Source organism: Ovis aries, chromosome 10, assembly GCF_016772045.2.
Source record: "Ovis aries strain OAR_USU_Benz2616 breed Rambouillet chromosome 10, ARS-UI_Ramb_v3.0, whole genome shotgun sequence".
Classification (NCBI taxonomy): Eukaryota; Metazoa; Chordata; class Mammalia; order Artiodactyla; family Bovidae; genus Ovis; species Ovis aries.
In genome coordinates this window covers 75,390,013-75,406,167 of record NC_056063.1, presented here as the reverse complement: position 1 = coordinate 75,406,167, position 16,155 = coordinate 75,390,013, and positions in this window count along the sequence as shown.

Here is a 16,155-nt window from a genome sequence, read left to right as displayed (position 1 = left end):
CATTTTTCCACTTTTGATGGTGACCCGGATATGGAGAAAAAAATTTTTTTTTCCCTGTGAAAAGCCAACAATACAGATGGGATAATAACAGCTCTTAAAGTGTAAGGGGCTTCCATGGGGGCTCAGTCAGTAAACAATCCGCCTGCAGTGTGGGAGATCTGGGTTCAATCCCTGGGTTGGGAAGATCCCTTGGAGGAGGGCACGGCAACGTGCTCCAGTATTCTTGCCTGGAGAATCCCCATGGACAGAGGAGCCTGGCGGGCTACAGTCCATGGGGTCGCAAAGAGTCAGACACGACTGAGTGATTAAGCACAGCAAAGTGGAAGGATCAAGAGGGCATGGCAGAGACTGTGTTGAAGGGATCAGCACACACCTTGTCTGAAGAGCTGAGCCACTCTGAGCCCCATGAGGAAATGCCAGGAGGGGTTGGGCCAGGGGAGATACAGTAATGCAACCCAGAGTTTTGGGCTTTGATGAAGAATTCTCCAGCTATTAAATGCTGGCTCATACTGATCTCCGTGGCCCAATCCAAATGATGCCACAGGAAGGCCTGCAGCTGTTGAAAATTCATGGTGTCTGCTGCATAGCCCCCATTAACATTGTCAGTTTGGTCACAGCACCAATGGTGATCTGGGGATCGTGCCGCACGGTGGCCTGGGTCCCAACCACAGCCAGCGAGGAGCCTGGATTCCTCTGAGCAGAGGGTCTCTAAGACGCTGATTCTCAGACGCGTGTGCACAAAACCACCGATATGCTTAAGTGGTTCGTTATGTAAGATTTTGAAGGCAGGCCCAAGGATTTGCATTTTTAAGAGAACCAAATATTTTTCAATAGACCTTATTTTTCAGAAAAGCTTTAGATTCACAGGGGAAAAAAAAAGAGAAGATAGTGCAAAGAGTTCCCATAAGACCTACACCGAGTTTCTCTTATTAGCATCTTACATTACTGGAACATTTGTCCCAATCAGCAAACCAATACTGACACATTATGATGAACGAAAGGCCATACGTTATTCAGATTTCCTTTTTACCTGCCATCCTTTTCTGTCCCGGAGCCCGTCCAGGATAGCGCAACACATTTAATTGTCACGTTTCTTTAGGCTCTTCTTGGCTGTGGCAGCTTTTCAGACTTTCCCTGTTTCCCTGACCTTGACTCTTTTGAGGAGTATCGGTCAGGCGGTTTGTAGAACTTTATTAGAACTTGCTGGATGTTTTTCTCACGCTAAGATTGAGGTTATGGATTGCCGGGGGGAAGATTCAAGAGTAGAATGCCGTTTCCATCACTTCTTGCCAAGCGTGCATACTGTCAGGCTGGCTCCTCACTGTTTGTGTTGACCTTGATCAGCAGGCTGAGGCGGTGTGAGTCGGGTTTCTCTCCTGTCAGATTAACCTCTCTTTCTCTCTCACAGACACGCACTCCTTTTCATACTGCCCTCTTTGAAAGGAAGCCACCATGTGCAACGCACACTTGAGGGTGAAATGAGGCTCCATATCTTTAAGGACAGAAGCCTCGCGTGAATTATTTGGAATTCTTCTGCATAGATTTTCCTCTTCTCTCCTGTTCATTTACTCAACCATGTATTTACATCAGTATGGACTCATGGATATTTATTTCATATTCTAGGTTATAACCCAGTACCACTTTGTTGCTCAAACAGTCCCAGCGTTGGCCACTGGGAGCTCTTTCTTCAGGCTCTTGTATCCCTTTGAGTATCCCTTCCCCCTCCCATGTGGGTTGTGAGTCCTTATTTTTTAGCAGAATCCCCAAGTGATTCCCATGCAGGAGGTCCAAGGGCCTCAATGGGAGAAGTATGGCTCAGGTATGCCGTGAGCTCTGGCTACAGAATCCCAGCCACTAACTGATCCCTTCAGCAACAGGGTGAGGGGTGACCCCCCCACCCCCCGTCCATCTTATCCATTCAGCAAAGACACTGACTGTCACCACCCAGCCTCCTCCTGTGACCCAACCAGGCTGGTTTGCCCGATGCAGAGCAAGTAAAATGCTGAGATGCCAAGGCAAAGCGAGGGTCTGTTCGCAAGGCAGCTCAGCTAGGAAACAAGCCTCAAATCTGCCTCCCTAAAGGGAAGGGGGCCTGGGGTGTTCATGAGATAAGGAATAAAGAAGCAGGGCGAGGGGATTCCTTGGCAGTCCAGTGGTTAGGACCCCACGCATTCACTGCCAGGTTCACCTTTTTCGCCTGGGTTCAGATAAGTTGGGGAACTAAAATCCCACAAGCCATGTGGCAAAAGAGAGCGAGAGAAGATCTTTAAAAAAAAAAAAAAAAGGCAGCAGCAGGATGGGCTTAGACACGGGGAGTATGGGGGGCAGGTGATTGGGAAAAGGTGTGGGATCATTAGTCTGCACAGGTGTAACCAGCCAGCAGGCCTCCATGTGTTTGAAAGATCACTCGCGCCTGCCCAGCTGGATGCTCAGTGGTCCTAGCTGGCCTTCTCCAGCTCAGCTCAAGCTAGACACCGCTGACTCCAAGTTTCTGGGAAAGAACTCTGGTAAACATCTTATTGTTTAGACTACGTACAGCTGGGAGGCCTTGCAAGTCTTAAAAAGGCCTTGATTAGTGATGGCAGGTGAGATGATTCGACTCCTAACCCAGGGTGTCATTCTCTGCCTGGCGCTCTGCTGGGTCTCGGCGTGCAGAATTCACCCAGAAATTCAGGCTTGACTGAGCAACTTTCACTTTCACAGGGGAACAAAGATCCCATATGCCATGCGGTGTGGCCAAAAAAAAAAAAATTACAAATCCATTAAAACATAAAATGGGCCATAGAAATTTTTATAGATGGGGTGGAGGTAGGCATGTTTGACATCCCTTCACCTATATTTTTAATTTTGTGAATGAAACTGGAGACCAGGTGAATCCTTACTTAGAGCAAAGAGTTTGAGTTCAAACATGGGGTCTGAGAGGGCATAAAAGGTTTGAGATAGTGGTGTGGCAGTTTGAATCTAGTCAGGAGACAAAACTCACAGCAATAATTTGAGAAGAGAGAGCTAAATACAAAGAATGGTTAACTGCATTAAAGTTAAAGAGAAGGCCAAAATATCTTAGAGGAGGCACTTAACGACCTCTCAGACTGGGATAGCAAAGGCAGATGGGTGGGGAATTACTTAAAACCTCACACATCAGAGGAGTGGTCCCGTGGGACCAGGACCTAGCCATATAAGGAGGGGGTGCTGGTGGGCTGGTGATGGTCGGGGAGCAGAGACACCGTCTCTGTAAGCTCTGGAGTAACTGGAAACAGGATTCAACTGCTGTACAGGAAAGCACAGCCCCTGCCAGTGAAGGAGGCATTGTTGGGATGTTGCTCTGAAGAACCGCAAGCAGAAAGGAGGTCTCAAGTCCCTGCCTCTTCCTGCAGGCTTGCAGCCTTCCTGTTGCACCCCTAATCACTAGAGCCCAGCCCGTGGTTTGCAGAGGCTTCTCCCAGTAGCATGAAGCCAGGTAGAGAAGCTCGGGTTTGGAGCTGAGAGGCAATGACCATCACAAGGAAGTCGCCCCTCCACTGCATGAGCGACATTTAGTGCCTATACACATATGCGAGTCTGTACACTGGCTAAATTTCTTTCCTCCTTTGTCTGAGAATCATTTCTATGGCTCTTTGCTGAATTGGAGCTTTTTTTGCATCCCAGAGCTCAGCTGCTCTGGGTTCCCTTGGTGGTTTATCCCCTCCCAGAAAATTCCTGATGTATTACCTAGCTCAAAAAAGAACTAACAAAGGGTTACAAATACCCATCAACAGACAAATGGATATACCAGATGTCATATATACATCCAATGGAATTCAGCCTTAAAAGGGAAGAAAATTCTGACATATACAATCACATGGGTGAACCCCGAGGACATTCTAGAAGGCAGCTACAAAGTATTGTGATTCCACTTACATGAGGTACCTAGAGTCTTGTTTTTTGTTGTTCCGTCTCTGAGTCATGACCAACTCTTTGCGACCCCATGGGCCTGCCAGACTCCTCTGTCCACGGGATTTTCCAGGCAAGGATACTGGAGTGGGTTGCCATTTCCTTCTCCAGGGGATCTTCCTGACCCAGGGATCGAACCCAAGTCTCCTGCATTGGCAGGCGGATTCTTTACTGCTGAACCAACCAGGGGAACCTAGACTACAGAACAGTCAAATTCACGGAGACAGAAAGTAGAACAGCGGTCGCCTGAGGAGGAAGGAATTTTGTTTAATGGGTACAGAGTTTCAGTTTTGCAAGATGAAAACTATTCTGGAGATGGACGGTGCTGACAGTTGCACAGCAACGTGGATGCACTAAATGCAACTTAAAAACTGCTAAGATGGTAAATCTTATTTTATGTGTGTTTTACCACAATTGTGCTCAGTTGAGTCTGACTCTTTGTGACTCCATGGACTGTAGCCTGCCAGGCTCCTCTGTAAATGGGATTTTACCGGTGAGAATACTGGAGTGGGTTGCTGTGCATTCTTCCAGGGGATCTTCCAGACCCAAGGATTGAACCTACATCCCTAGAGTCTCCTGCATTGGCAGATGGATTCTTTACTGCCACCTGGGAAGGCCCTTTACCACAATTACATGTTTTTTAAAAGTAACAAAGGTCTGCATAGTCAAAGCTACGGTTTTTCCAGTAATCATTTACAGATATGAGAACTGGACCATAAAGAACCCTGAGGTGATGAAGAATCTATATCTCTGAACTGTGATGCTGGAGAAGACTCTTGAGAGTCCCTTGGACTGCAAGGAGATCAAACCAGTCAATCCTAAAGGAAATCAACTTTGAATAATCATTGGAAGGACTGATGGTGATGCTGAGGCCCCAATATTTTGGCCACCTGATGTGAAGAGCTCACACATTGGAAAAGACCCTGTTGCTGGGAAAGACTGAGGGCAGGAGAAGAAGGGGACAACAGAGGACGAGATGGTTGGATGGCATCATTGACTCAATGGACATGAGTCTGAGCAAGCTCCGAGGGTTGGTGGTGGACAGGGAAGCCTGGTGTGCTGCTGTCCACCGGGTTGCAAAGAGTCAGACACGACTGAGTGACTAAACAACAACAAAAAGGAACTAAAAGTTTCCACTAGAGCTTCCAAGTGGGCAGCCGCTCGCCTGACATGTCACGGGTCTGCGCCTTCCCACAGTGATTCATTCCTCAACTGAACTTCGTGAGCAGAATTTGCTCCGTAAGTTCCACCAGGTGTGTGTCCTTGTTTGCTCAGCGGCACACGCACCTCCCACCAAGTTATATATGTGCAGGGGCAGCCTTGCCCTTCTAGTTTTCCTACAAATGTTATGTTTTCTTCAGCAAGTGATAATAACGGCGCATGTACAGTTTTTGCAGTTAAACTTTGGATTAAGACATTTTTCTTTATTTTTACAACACAAATTTTATTTATTTTAAACCACTTCTATTGTAATTACTTATTATTTTATTGAAGTACAGTTGCTGTGTAACATTATGCAACTTACAGGTGTATAATAGGCATGCGTGAGTGCTACTTCACTTCAGTTGTGACCCCATGGACTGTAGCCTGCCAGGCTCCTCTGTCCATGGGATCCTCTAAGCAAGAGTACTGGAGTGGGTTGCCATTGCCTTCTCCAATGCATGAAAGTGAAAGTGAAGCCCCTTAGTCGTGTCCGACTCTTAGCGACCCCATGGACTGTAGTCCATCAGGCTCCTCTATCCATGGGATTCTCCAGACAAGAGGACTGGAGTAGGTTGCCATGCCCTTCTCCAGGGGATCTTCCTGACTCAGAAATCGAACCTGCATCTCTTACATCTCCTGCATTGGCAGGGGGGTTCTTTACCACTAGCGCCACCTGGGAAGCCCTATACTATTACAGTGATTGACAATTTCTTAAGTTATACTCCATTTATAGTTATTATGAAATATTGGCTATATTCTCCAGGTTGTACAATGTATCCTTGTAACTTATTTATTTTAAAGATAGTAGTTTGTACCCCTTTCTGTGCTTAGTGGTGGCTGACTCTTTGAGGCCTCATGGACTGTGGCCTGCTAGGCTCCTAGGTCCGTGGAATTTCCCAGGCAAGAATACTGGAGCGGGTTTCCTACTCCAGGGGATCTTCCTGACCCAGGGGTCAACCCACATCTCAGGCTTTGGCAGGCGGCTTCTTCACACCAGCGCCACCTGGGGAGCCCGTGCCTCTTACTCTCCCACTCCTATCTTGCCCCTCCCCTTCCCTTTTCCCCCAGTAGCCACTTGTTCTCTGTGAGTCGGCTTATTTGTTACAGTCACTAGTTTATTGTGTTTTTAAGATTCCACATCGAAGTGAAATCATGCAGTATTTGTCTTTGTCTGGCTTTTTTCACTTAGCATCTATGTTGCTGGATTCCCCAAGTCCATCCATGTTGCTGCAAATGGCAAAATTGTATTCATTTTATTACTAAGTAGTGTTCCATTATATATACACCACCTATTTGTCTAGTTATCTGTTGATGCACTGTTTGCTTCTATAAATAATGAATATTTAGCCAATATAAATTGGATATTTAATATGGGCTTCCCTGATAGTTCAGTTGGTAAGGAATCTGCCTGCATTGCAGGAGACTCCAGTTGGATTCCTGGGTTGAGAAGACCCCCTGGAGAAGGGGTAGGCTACCCACTCCAGTATTCCTGGGCTTCCCTTGTGGCTCAGCTGGTAAAGAATCCACCTGCAATGTGGGAGACCTGGGTTCAGTCCTTGGGTTGGGAAGATCCCCTGGAGAAGGGAAAGGCTGCCCACTCCAGTATTCTGGCCTGGAGAATTCCATGGACTGTATAGTCCATGGTGTTGCAAAGAGTCGGACCCGACTGGGCGACTTTCACATAAAACATAAACACATAATACGACAAGCTCATTTATCGTCCACAGCAAGCCTCTGTTGTAGATGCTGTTCTCATCTCCATTTTACAGATGAGGAAACTAAAGCTTAGAGGGGTTGCAACCAGCCTCGGGGCGTTTATCTGCTGTGATGAAGCCAGGGCTGAAGGGGTTCTCCAGGTTCCAGACTGTATCTTGAACCAGTGGACTCTACCGCCCCCTAGTGGATCCCCTGGTCTTGCATTGCCTCACTGACACCAGGTCCCCAGCTTTGCTCCCTCTGGGTAAGAAGACATTTCACAGTCGCTATTTTATGCACTAATAACACCTCTATTATTTTAAGCACTGCACCAGCCATGTTACAGTGAGTGGCAGCAGTAGCTGAGTTTTGTTACACCCCTGAGAAGCATCCCTGGATTCTCACCTCCCAGGAGCAGCAGCCCTGGTGGCTTCCAAGGCTTGTGGCAAGATTATCATATGTCAGTTACAAGGCCTTTCATTTCCTGCAGCAGCATCCCTGATCGATTTCAGGGCTTTCCTTGGCCTCTGTGGCTGTCCTGATCGTTAGAATGAATGGCAAAGAAACTCCTGGACTTCTCTAACCCAACTATATGGGTGGTTTGGGGAGAAAATAACTCTCTCAGTTTCTCTCATGATCTGAATCATCTGCTTGGGGTCATGAGTGGGGGGTATCCGTCTCTTGAGAAGTGTCCTTTCCACACCACACGGGCCGCTGTGGCTGCCTCTGGGGTTCCTGGCAGGTAAGTCCAGGGGTACCAGCGGAGCCAGATCTCTTTTGTTGTCTGGTCCAGGATTCAGTGAGGTTCATGCATTGCACTGGGGTGTCACGTTTGTTTAGTCTCTTTTAATCTAGAATAATCCTCCCTTTCGCCTTCTCGGTTATTATTTCTGTCACGCTGAACTTTTTGGAAGGCTGAGACGTTCTAGATCATCCTCCATGCCGAATTTGTCTCCTAGCTCCTTCACCACTGGACTCAGGTGACACGCTTCTGGCAAGCCTGTTTTGTAGGTAATGTTTTATACTTCGTATTGCCTCATGTTTGGAGGCACAAAGACCTCATCTGGGAAATGCACTCAACAAATATATATTAAGGGTCTATCGTGTGCTGTGCTGAGCACTCTGTTATCCTGTGAAGAAACATGGGAGCTACTGATAATGACTGTGAGGTGAAGTCATAAGGAAGACAGAAGGGTAGGTTGATCACATAGGAAGAGGTTTAGCTGCACTGAATAGAAACCTCACAGTAGCTGAGTAGCTGAACCAAATGGAGGCTTGGTTTTTCTCACGCATCTGCGAGAAGGGAGACGAGCAGTCCAGAGCGGATGTGATCCCTCCACCATATTCAGGGGCTCTTTCCCTCTCTCTTTCTATCTGCCGTCTTTATGGCTGTAGTTCCCATGGGTCCAAGATGGTGCCTGCCTCCCTAAACAATGTGATGCCCTTTCAGTCAGGAAGGAGAGAAGGGGCATGCCCACTGACTCCTTGCCACTGAAGGAGCCTTCCCCAAAGGGTACCCAGTGATCTGCTCATGGCTCATTGGTTAGGACTGTGTCACGTGCTTGACCCAGTAGGCAAGACTGTCCGGAGGAGGTACCTATCGGGAACATTGTTGTTGCTGTTGTTTAGTCGCTAAGTCGTGTCCGACCCTTTTCGACCCATGGACTGTAGCCCGTCAGACTCCTCTGTCCATAGGATTTCTCAGGCAAGAATACTGGAATGGGTTGCCATTTCCTTCTCCAGGGGATCTTCCCTACCCAAGGATCGAACCCACATCTCCTGCATTGGCAGTCAGATTCTTTGCCACCCTGCCAGCTGGGAAGCCCTCCGTGCTGGCTTACAACAGTCTAAAAGACCAGCAGGCACTCTGCTTAGACAGTAAACTAATTGACATGTATTTAACTGAGTCTGAAGATATTGTTGTTCACACTGATTTTTCTTATACTGATAATGCGCTGTCACTGTGTTGTGTTGAAAACGGATGAGATCTACATTTGTAACCCCAAGAGAGTCACGTAACTTGTATTCATAGTAGGCTATGTTTTCAAAAGATCAAAGAATGTACCCAAATCGGGGCCTTGGAAGAATTAAGCCAAGTGTTTGTACAGTATCTCTCTCAAAACGGTCCATGACCCACACACCAAGCAAAATATAAAGTGCCCCAACTTCAAAAACCCTGGCCTTTAATAATTTAGACCTGCAGCTTAACAGTACTTGACGTCTTGACACGGGCCATGCCACTGAGCTCAACCAGGTCAAGTGAAAACCCAGACGGGACAACTACCTGTGTCAGCGACTCCAGGACCCTCTGCCCGAAGGCTGAATCTTCCTTTCCTCTAACCGAGCTCTATGTGCCCCGCAGGCCAGGGCCACTCACCAAGGGTTCTCTCCAAGCACCCTGGTCAAAGAGTCACCCAGCGGAGGCCCTGGATGACTCTTTTATCTTGCTCCAGCGAGGCCCCACCATCGATCGGAGCAGAACTGTTCCCTTGACGAAACAGTGGGAAATGGATACTATGTAGGCAATTAGCTTTTTCTCCGGCTGGCTGGTGCCTAGCAGCTTGTGGGATCTTAGTTCCCCCTCCAGGGGTTGCATCTGGGCCACAGCCAATCACCAAGTCCAAATCAGTGGCCCACCAGGGAATTCCAGCAATTAGCATTCTTTGCCAAGGAGGATAAGGCAGATTTTCAACAGCTGGAGAAACAGGTACACAGAAAATATATGAAAATTAAAATTTTCCTACCTACCTAAGGAAAAGCTGATTGTAGTCATGGTAACAAATACTCAACAGAATTAGTTTCACATTCTTTTAATTGATTCATGATGATGCCTGCAACGCAGCAGACCCTGGTTCGATCCCTGGGTCTGGAAGATCCCCTGGAGAAGGGAATGGCTACCCACTTCAGTATTCTTGTCTGGAGAATCCCATGGACAAAGGAGCCTGATGGACTACAGTCCATAGGGTTGCAAAGAGTCAGACACAACCGAGCAACTAATACTTTTGCTTTCTCTCAGTGATACCCTTGTACAAGTTAATCAGTCAGTTCAGTCCCTAGTTTATGAAAATCAGCCAATCAGCAATAGACTCACTTTAATAAATATACCTCCCAGTGCCAACCAATCAACAACAGCTCGGTGGGCATCACGCTCCTACAGATGATGTCAACCCGCTTATGCCTCTGGAAGTCTCCCGATCCCTGATCTCCATGCTTCCTAAAAGCCCTGTATAAACCAACCTGTACTCTGCTCAGAGAGGTCAGTAGCACAGGCTGATAAAAAGGGTGGAGATATATATATATATATCTTCTTTTCAGATTTTTTTCCTTCATCAGTTCAGTTCAGTCCAGTTCAGTCGCTCATTTGTGTCCGACTCTTTGCAACCCCATGAATCGCAGCACGCCAGGCCTCCCTGTCCATCCATCACCATCTCCCAGAGTTCACTCAGACTCACATCCATCGAGTCCATGATGCCATCCAGCCATCTCATCCTCTGTCGCCCCCTTCTTCTCCTGCCCCCAGTCCCTCCCAGCATCAGAGTCTTTTCCAATGAGTCAACTCTTCGAATGAGGTGGCCAAATTACCAGAGTTTCAGCTTCAGCATCATTCCTTTCAAAGAAATCCCAGGGCTGAGCTCCTTCAGAATGGACTGGTTGGATCTCCTTGCAGTCCAAGGGACTCTCAAGAGTCTTCTCCAACACCACAGTTCAAAAGCATCAATTCTTTGGCGCTCAGCCTTCTTCACAGTCCAACTCTCACATCCATACATGACCACTGGAAAAACCATAGCCTTGACTAGACGGACCTTAGTCGGCAAAGTAATGTCTCTACTTTTGAATATGCTGTCTACATTGGTCATAACTTTCCTTCCAAGGAGTAAGCGTCTTTTAATTTCATGGCTGCAATCACCATCTGCAGTGATTTTGGAGACCCCCAAAATAAAGTCTGACACTGTTTCCACTGTTTCCCCATCTATTTCCCATGAAGTGATGGGACCGGATGCCATGACCTCCGTTTTCTGAATGTTGAGCCTTAAGCCAACTTTTTCACTCTCCTTTTCACTTTCATCAAGAGGCTTTTTAGTCCCTCTTCACTTTCTGTCATAAGGGTGGTGTCATCTGCATATCTGAGTTTATTGATATTTCTCCCGGCAATCTTGATTCCAGCTTGTGTTTCTCCCAGTCCAGCGTTTCTCATGATGTATTCTGCATATAAGTTAAATAAGCAGGGTGACAATATACAGCCTTGACGTACTCCTTTTCCTATTTGGAAGCAGTCTGTTGTTCCATGTCCAGTTCTAACTGTTGCTTCCTGGCCTGCATACAGATTTCTCAAGAGGCAGGTCAGGTGGTCTGGTATTCCCATCTCTCTCAGAAATTTCAACAGTTTATTGTGATCCACACAGTCAAAGGCTTTGACATAGTCAATAAAGCAGAAATAGATGTTTTTCTAGAACTCTCTTGCTTTTTCTGGAACTCTCTTGCTTTTTCCATGATCCAGCGGATGTTGGCAATTTGATCTCTGGTTCCTCCGCCTTTTCTAAAACTAGCTTGAACATCTGGAAATTCATGGTTCACGTATTGCTGAAGCCTGGCTTGGAGAATTTTGAGCATTACTTTACTAGCATGTGAGATGAGTGCAGTTGTGTAGTAGTTTTCCTTCATAAGTTGCTACAAAATATTTATTCTAGTTCTTTGTGCTATATAGTAGGTCCTTGTTGGTGTAGTAGCATGTATATGCAGAGAAGGAAATGGCAACCCACTCCAGTACTCTTGCCTAGAGAATCCTGCGGACAGAGGAGCCTGGTGGGCTGCCGTTTATGGGGTCACACAGAGTCAGACACAACTGAAGCGACTTAGCATGCATGCATGCGTTGGAGAAGGAAATGGCAACACACTCCAGTATTCTTCCCTGAAGAATCCCAGGGACGGGGGAGCCTGGTGGGCTGCCGTCTATGGGGTTGCACAGAGTCGGACACGACTGAAGTGACTTAGCAGCAGCGTGTATATGTTAATCCCAAATTCTTAATTTATCTCTCCCTTTCCGTTTCCCCCATCTTGTTTCATCTTAACTACCTGTTTTAAAGGCCTGTGTTTAAGTCCAGTCACATTCTGAGGCTGCTGGAGTTTAGACCTTTAATATCTGAATTTTGAGAGGACACAATTCAGCCTATAACAGGGTCCCTACTCCACATGGGAAAGCTGAAGCTCCAGTACTTTGGCCATCTCATGAGAAGAGTTGACTCATTGGAAAAGACTCTGATGCTGGGAGGGATTGAGGGCAGGAGGAGAAGGGGACGACCGAGGATGAGGTGGCTGGATGGCATCACGGACTCGATGGACATGAGTCTGAGTGAACTCCGGGAGATGGTGATGGACAGGGAGGCCTGGCGTGCTGCAATTCATGGGGTCGCAAAGAGTCGGACACGACTGAGCGACTGAACTGAACTGAACTAACAGCGCAACAGATTCTTGACCTGGCCTGGAAGCCATGGTGTCAGAAGTAAAGAAAGATACACTGATGTGCCCTGAGTGCGTAGGTCCTGGCTCAGAGACTGGGCAGGCCTGAGTCTGCCGGTGGAGAAAACTCTCGGCCGCAGAGCCTGCTGAGGATGAGTGCTAAAGACTTCCTTGTTGATAGGCTGTCTTTTTGGCTTTTTGTCAATTAACTGCAGAATTTCCCAGATTTTTTTTTAATAACAAGAAAGAGTAAAAATAAATCTGCTATAATTTTAGCAGCAATTAACCTGAATTCACAGAGGAGTGCTTTCTCCCTGCTGTGAGCCAGGGTGGCCAGTCCAGTTTCCCGCTAGGAATCCTGCTCCCAAACCCCTCTCTGCCCCGGGAGCATCATTGCTACCCTCACCCTGGTCCGTGGTTATCTCGTCTCCATTTCAGAAAGTCAGAACTAGAGGTTGCTTTGAAGAAACATGACCACATACACTTTGGGGCCAAGATATGCCCCTCAGTGGAGACAGCTGGGGCTAAACATGTCGCATTTTTCTTTCTTCTGTCTGCTTCAGAGACAGAAAAATGCTACGGTTTCTGGCCTATGACAAGAAAAAAAATAAAGGGAAAAAAAGCCCACAGGTCCCCACACTTTAAATGCCAGCCAATGGAACAAGAATGGAAACTTTAAAATGTTCCGAACAAAAATTTCACCTGGACTGACCTTGTTTCATTTTAGGACACTGGAATGGATTCTAGTCAGGTGAATTTGAAGCAGCAGAGATAAAAGATCCAGTTTTAAGAACTATAATAGGACAATCCTTTTATTTATTATTATTATTTTTTAATATCTCACTACGATGCACTGCTGCACCGCTGTCCTGAACGTCCTCTCCAGTCTCTGTTCTCTGGAACATTTGTTTCCAGCTCCGTTTCTCATTTTCTCCCTCTGATACGTCTTCCTGCCCTGCCTTTTCTCACTACAGTTTCTCCTAGTTCTGACTTCATCAGTTTCTCTCTACTTCCAGGTCCTGTATCTTCTCCTATTTGGATTCTGCATCCTTTGAGTAGGGAAGCACCAGTGCCTCTAAAGTTTATCCTAGAATTACAGTCTGGTGCACTGGTGTGTGTGTGAGGGGGTGGTCTATAGGGGCTTTAATTCTGTCCCTTGAGTGTCCCCTAACCCATTGGGGGGTCATATTGTCAGATGGCTTTATGTGGTGTCTGGCACAGAGTAAGTATTCAGTAATATTGTTGTTGTTGTTGTTTAATCGGTAAGCTGTGTCTGACTCTTTTGTGACCCCATGGATTGCGGCCTGCCGGGCTCCTCCATTCATGAAATTTCCCAGGCAAGAATACTGGAGTGGGTTGCCATTTCTTTCTTCAGGGGATCTTCCCAACTCGGGGATCAAACCCGGGTCTCCTGCATTGGCAGGTGGATTCTTTACCACTGAGTCATGAGGGAAGCCCTCTCAGTAATGTTAGATACCATTATTGACCAGACAGGCTCCAGCAAGACTTCACTGGAGGCCAGTGAAGATGAACAGGTAACCGACAGAAGCAATGTGAGGAATATAAACACAGTCTGTTTCATAAATAGTCTCTATGGCCACCACTGCTTTCCTTTAGTCCTCAAGGCTTAGGTTCCCTTCCCTTGGCACACGGGGTCCCAAAGAAAGAGGGCTCTTGTCCTGTCTCTGTAGGTGGTCCCAGCTGAGCTCCCACCACCATGTTCCTCCTGGGCACCTTGACCTCTTTGTAATTTAACCCAAAAGAAAAGGTCTCTCTTCATCATTTAGGGCCTTCCTCCCCATTCTAGCTTCTGGCCTGAAAGACTGACCCCTCCTCTGAGTACTGATACACTCTCAGGGGCTCAGATGATAAAGCATCTACCTACAATGCGGGAGACCCGGGTTCATTCCCTGGGTCGGGAAGATCTCCTGGAGAAGGAAATGCCAACCCACTCCAGTATTCTTGCCTGGAAAATCCCACAGATGGAGGAGCCTGGTAGGCTATAGTCCATGGGGTCACAAAGAGTCAGATACGACTAAGCAACTTCACTTTCTTTTCTTTCTTTCTGAGTATTGACGCTCCCCTGACATCATGAGAGACTTCACCTTCCTTCCCTACTTTCCATTCTCAGGTGTGGTTCCTGAGCATAGAGATGGATGGCTCCCCTTCTAACATTAGTCCAGCTGTATAATATTGACACCTTGATCAGAGGTACCCACGGTGGACCCAAGGATCTCAGTTCAGTTCAGTAGCTCAGTTGTGTCTGACTCTTTGCGACCCCATGAACCACAGCACACCAGGCCTCCCTATCCATCACCAACTCCCAGAGTCCACCCAAACCCATGTCCATTGTGTCGGTGATGCCATCCAACCATCTCATCCTCTGTTGTCCCCTTTTCCTCCTGCCCTCAATCTTTCCCAGCATCAGAGTCTTTTCAAATAGTCAGCTCTCTGCATCAGGTGGCCAAAGTATTGAAGTTTCAGCTTCAACATCAGTCCCTCCAATGAACACCCAGGACTAATCTCCTTTAGGATGGACTGATTGGATCTTCTTGCAGTCCAACGGACTCTCAAGAGTCTTCTCCAACACATGTATCTACACCTCAAGAATAAAAGAAGGGTGACTCCCTCATAACCCAGACTGACACTGTATTATTTGAAGTATAATATTAATACCTGCCTTCCACATTGGTTTGAATTAGGTTGAGACAGTGTCCACTTACTTGTGGACAAATTCACAGATTCACACTAGTTTTAGGAGGAGGAGAGACCTAGAGATTAAAAACTGGAACTATGGAATTCACTTCAACTATGAACTTGAACCCTTGTTCAAATACAACTGTGGAATTGAATTAAAGTGCCAAAACTCCTTCAAAGGGAGCCATGTGAATTTGCTACTTCTTATTAAATACCTATGATTTCATTAACTGAGATCAGATTATGAAAGTTTTTGTCTAGGAAGAGAATATAAGAAGAAAGGAAAGGAAAGAACCCTAAGGACAAATGAATGATCAAAAGGTAGATCCTGGAAACAATGTATCAGGTTCATAGATTTGTCTTAATCCTTGCCTGTCCTAAGATCGGAGAAGGCAATGGCACTCCACTCCAGTACTCTTGCCTGGAAAATCCCATGGACGGAGGAGCCTGATGGGCTGCAGTCCATGGGGTCTTGAAGAGTCGGACACGACTGAGCAACTTCACTTTCACTTTTCACTTTCATGCATTGGAGAAGGAAATGGCAACCCACTCCAGTGTTCTTGCCTGGAGAATCCCAGGGACGGGGGAGCCTGGTGGGCTGCCGTCTATGGGGTCACACAGAGTCGGACATGACTGAAGCAGCAGCAGTAGCAGTCCTATGATACCAGAGATGGTTTGATGTCTTCCCCATCACCAAACAGTCAGACCTTGATTATGACCATGTGAGTCTGTGTGTTCTATTACCTTGTGTAAACATTGCTGCCCACTCAGCCTTGGTACCACCACTATCCTGTGAGTAATATCAGTATGAAGTTCTTGTACTATTGCCTAAGGCCAACTCCTTAACTTTTGAATTGTATCTCATTATCTCTCAACTTTTCAAGAATAGACACAATTCTTATTTTCTCTTGAAACAACCATTTTCCACTTCTTGTTAGATCCTTTAAAAACATCCTGCTCCAAAGTATAGATCCTTTTATTCTCCTTGCTTTCACACCATCTCTGTGTCCCTTTAGGAAGCATCTCAGAGCTGGTACCTGCTGTGTCCATTTCCTCATCTTCCATTCTCTCGGCAACCCTTTCCAGGTCGACTTTTGACACACGATTCACTGAACTCATGCTTATTAGGGTTATTGCTGGCCTCTGCCTGGTAAGACCCAATGATGGTCAGTC